The sequence below is a fragment of the Mastomys coucha genome, unplaced genomic scaffold (assembly GCF_008632895.1).
Source record: "Mastomys coucha isolate ucsf_1 unplaced genomic scaffold, UCSF_Mcou_1 pScaffold3, whole genome shotgun sequence".
Lineage (NCBI taxonomy): Eukaryota > Metazoa > Chordata > Mammalia > Rodentia > Muridae > Mastomys > Mastomys coucha.
In genome coordinates, this window is record NW_022196909.1 from 64023646 (window position 1) to 64028006 (window position 4361).

General features: G+C 38.1%; 1 non-coding gene across 1 annotated transcript; it reads left to right on the forward strand.

Moving 5' to 3' along the window:
* The first annotated feature begins 318 nt into the window (after nt 1-318).
* LOC116075607 lies at nt 319-483 on the forward strand. Its single transcript, XR_004112641.1, has one exon. It is a non-coding gene; the product is annotated as a U1 spliceosomal RNA (small nuclear RNA).
* The last annotated feature ends 3878 nt before the right edge of the window (nt 484-4361 follow it).

Below are 4361 nucleotides of genomic sequence, written 5' to 3' on the forward strand. Positions count from 1 at the left end.
GTGTGTGTTCTTAGTTCCCAAGGAGGACAGCAGAGAAGGCATCAAGCTCTCCAGAGCTAGAGTTACAGGCAGTCATGAGCTAACTGATATAGGTGCTTGAAATCAAAGCATGATCCTCTGTGGAAACACCTATTGCTGACTCATTTCCCCATCTCCCTAAAGCTTTTGTTCAGAGGGTGAAAGTTAATGAAGAAACTCCTAACTGGTCAGCAAGCCGAGAAGTACCCAGTGAGGGTTGTAACCTAAGCGAGGCATCCATAACCCCCTTAGGAACCCTTACAAACATCACAGGAGTGGTGACAGAAAGACTGTGAGAGCCTACTTACCTGACAGCAGAGATAACCATGTTCACGAAGGTGCCTATCCGAGGGTAAGACTTATCCATTGCCCTCCAGATGTGTTGACCCCTACAATTTCTGCCAATGCCAGAAACTTACATGCATAATTTGTGGTGGTAGAGAGCTGCTTTTCTGCTCTTCCCCACTCCAAAGAAAAGCTCGTGAGAGCCAAAGCGAGAACTGCGGAACACTGTGTTCTAGGTGTGATCTGGGTATGACAGTCCCTGAAATCATGAAACACACAGCAGCTGTGGCTAGTTTTATAAGATGCGTATGTGCATATATTGCGTTGTTGCTCACCCTAGAGCTATAAAATAATGTGAAATAAATAGCTCTTTAAAAAATATCTTTCAGCTTCATTTCAACCTCCAACCCCAGCAGGCATCCCCAGCCAACCCAAAAGCTACTCGTGCCAGGGAAGCAGGTAGACTGTCTGCAGATCTTCACCTCTCCTTATGCTCCTCCAGATTCAACCTCTTACTCTCATCCCCAGCTCTGTAGCTGAACACTGCTGCAGTCTCCCTTTCTTCTCTGATTCCATCCCCAGTAGATCAGAAAAGGTCTCCTCCAACCTTCATTCCATCAAATCATGCCAGTATCCCAGCCTCTAAAACCAGTAGTCATTCCCTAGGAACACACCAGCTGAGCAAGCCAGGGAAACAGGGCCACAGAAAACTTCATACCAGACAACACACAGCCATCACACTCTCTGAAAATCCAGGCAGGAAAAAGAAACCAAGGGAAAACCACCCATCCAACAAAGCCAATGCCAGATACCAGCACCTTTAATCATACAAATCCCAGATGCCTAGACACTAGAGTGAAAACACAATAACAACCAGGTCAATAAGTCTCTACTAGAGCCCAGAAATCTTACCATAGCAAGCCCTGAATATTTCAACAGAGCTGAAGCACAAGAAAAAGACCTTAAAACAGCCTGTATGAAGATTGTGAAGGTCCTTGAAGAGGATATGAACCAATACCCTAAAGACATCCAGGAAAATACAAGCATATAGTAAGAAGAAATGAAGAAACTTCTTGAAGAAATGCAGGAAAACACAGACAGTGGAATAAAACTGCTCAAAATCTAAAAATGAAGATAGAATCAATAAACAAAACCCAAATTGAGGGAATTCTGGAAGTAAAAAAAAAATTAGGATTTCAAATAGAAACTAGGGAAGCAAGCTTTACCAACAGAATACAAGAGATGAAAGAGCAAATCTCAGGCATTGAAGATAAGACAGAGGAAATAGATACACTGCTCAAAGAACGTGTTGGATCTAAAAATCCCCTGGCACCAAACACCCAAGAAATCTGGGACACTATGAAAAGACCAAATCTAAGAATAACAGAAATAGAGAAAGGAGAAAAAAAACCAGTTCAATATCCCAGAAAATTTTTTAACAAAATCACAGAAGAAAAGTTTCTAACCTAGAGAAGAAGATGCATATGAATGTAGAAGAAGAAACAGAACACCAAACAGACTAGGCAAGAAAAGAATGTGCCCTCACTACAGAAGAAATGCACAGAACAAAAAAAGAATGTTAAAAGCTACAAGGGGAAAAGACCAAGTAACATATAAAGGCAAACCTATCAGAATCATACTTGACTTCTCAGTGGAGACTCTAAAAACCAGAAGGGCCTGGATAGATTAGCTGCACACTCTACGAGACCACAGATGCAAGCCCAGACTACTATACTCAGCAAAACACTCAATCACCATAGATAGAGAAATTAAGATGTTCTGTGATAAAGCCAAATTTAAGCAATATTTATCTACAGATCTAGCCCTGCAAAAGGTGATAGAAGGAAAACTCCAACCTAAGAATGTTAACTATGAAAAGAAAGGGAATAAACAAGCTCAGACAAGAAAAAGTAAAAGAAGGGAAATTCGCACGTGTGTGCACACACACACAAACACACACACACCATCACCACCACCACCAACGACAACAACAACAAAACAGTACGAATCAGCAATAACTTGTCACTGAATCATTCAATATCAATGGTCTCAATTCCCCAATGAAAATAAACAGACTAACAGAATAGATTTGAAGACAGGAGTCATTCTTCTGCTTCATCCAAAAAACATACCTCAACATCAAAGACATCACCTCAGGGTAAAAGATTGGAAAAAGATATTCCAAGCAAATGGACCTAAGAGACAAGCTGGTGTGGCCATTTTAATATCTAACAAAATAAACTTTAAACCAAAACCAATCAGGAGGGAAGGATACTACAAACTCAAATGAAAAATCCACCAAGAGGACATTTTAATTTTTAATATCTATGCCCCAAACACAAGAGCATCCAAGTTTGTAAAACAAATACTACTACAGTTTAAATCACGCATTGACTTTCACACACTGGTAGTGGGAGACTTTGATACAATAGACCAGTCATCTAGACATTGACTAAGTAGAGAAAAGCAGGAGCTAACAGAGGTTATAAAACAAATGGATTTAACATATATCTATAGAACATTTCACTCAAATGCAAGAGAATATATCTTCTTCTTTACACCACATAGAACTTTCTCCAAAACTGACCATATGCTTAAACACAAAAAGCAAGAGACAACAAATACAAGAAAATTGAAATGACTCCTGTGTCCTATCTGACCACCAGGTATTAAAGCTGAATATCATCAACAACAGAATCAACAGAAAGCTTACAGATTCATGATTCTACAATGAAAATGAATAAATATGAACAAACTGAAAGGAAAAAACCACATGATCCACCCCATTAGATATAGAAAATGCCTATGACAAAAATCCAACACCCCTTCATGATAAAAGTCTTGTAGAGATTAGCAGCACAAGGGATATACCTAAACATAATAAAGGGAGTTTACAGCAAATCCACTAAAATCAGGAATAAGACAAGATTACCTACTCTCTGTATACCTATTCAAAATAGTGCTCAAATCTTAGCTAAAGCAATAAGACAACTGGCGGAAATCAAGGGGATAAAAACTGGAAAGGAAGAAGTCAAAGTATCTTTATTTGCAGATGATATAATAGCATATATAAGTGACCCAAAAATACCACCAGGGAACTTCTACAGCTGATAAATACTTTCAGCAAAGTGGCTGGAATATAAAATTAAGTAATGAAAATCAAAATGGAGAGAAACAACATTTTTTAAAATAGCATCAAATAATATTAAATATCTTGGGGACAATTCTAACCAAGCTTGTATGATAAAGCTTCAGGTCTTTGCAGAAAGAAGTTGAAGAAGGTATCAGAAGATAGAAAGATATTCCATGCTCATGAACTGGTAGGATTAACATAATAAAAATAACCTTCCTACCAAAGTTAATATATAGATAATTCAATTAATTAATTAACTAATTAAATGCAATCTCCATCAAAATTCCAACACAATTATTCACAGACCTTGAAAGGACAATTCTCAGCCTCATACAAAAACTCTAGTATAGCTAATACAATCCTGAATAATAATAATAAAAATAATAATATTAATAATAATAATCTGCTGGGGGTATCACTATTCCCAATTTCAAGTTGTAATACAGAGACATTGAAATGAAAACAGATATGTTGATCAATACATTGAACTGAAGAGCAGTACATAGATTCACACACCTATGGACACCTATTTTTTTTCCTTTAAACCAGAAATACTCACTGCAAAAAGCCAGCATCTTCAACAAATGGTGGCCGTCAAACTGGACAGCTGCATGTAGACAAACCCAAATAGTCTCATACTTATCACCCTGCACAAAACTCAACTCCAAATGAATCAGTGAACTCAACATAAAACCAGACACCCTGAACTTGATAGAAAAGAAAGTTAAAACAAGAAGAAAAGCCTTGAACGCATGAGCACAGGAAAAGCCTTTCTGAACAGAACACTGTCAACACAGGCACTAAGATCAACAACTAATAAATGGGACCTCATGAAACTGAAAAGCTTTTGTATGGCAAAGGGCGCTGTCATTTGGACACGGCAGCAGCTGACAGAATGGGAAAAGATTTTCACAAAGTCAACATC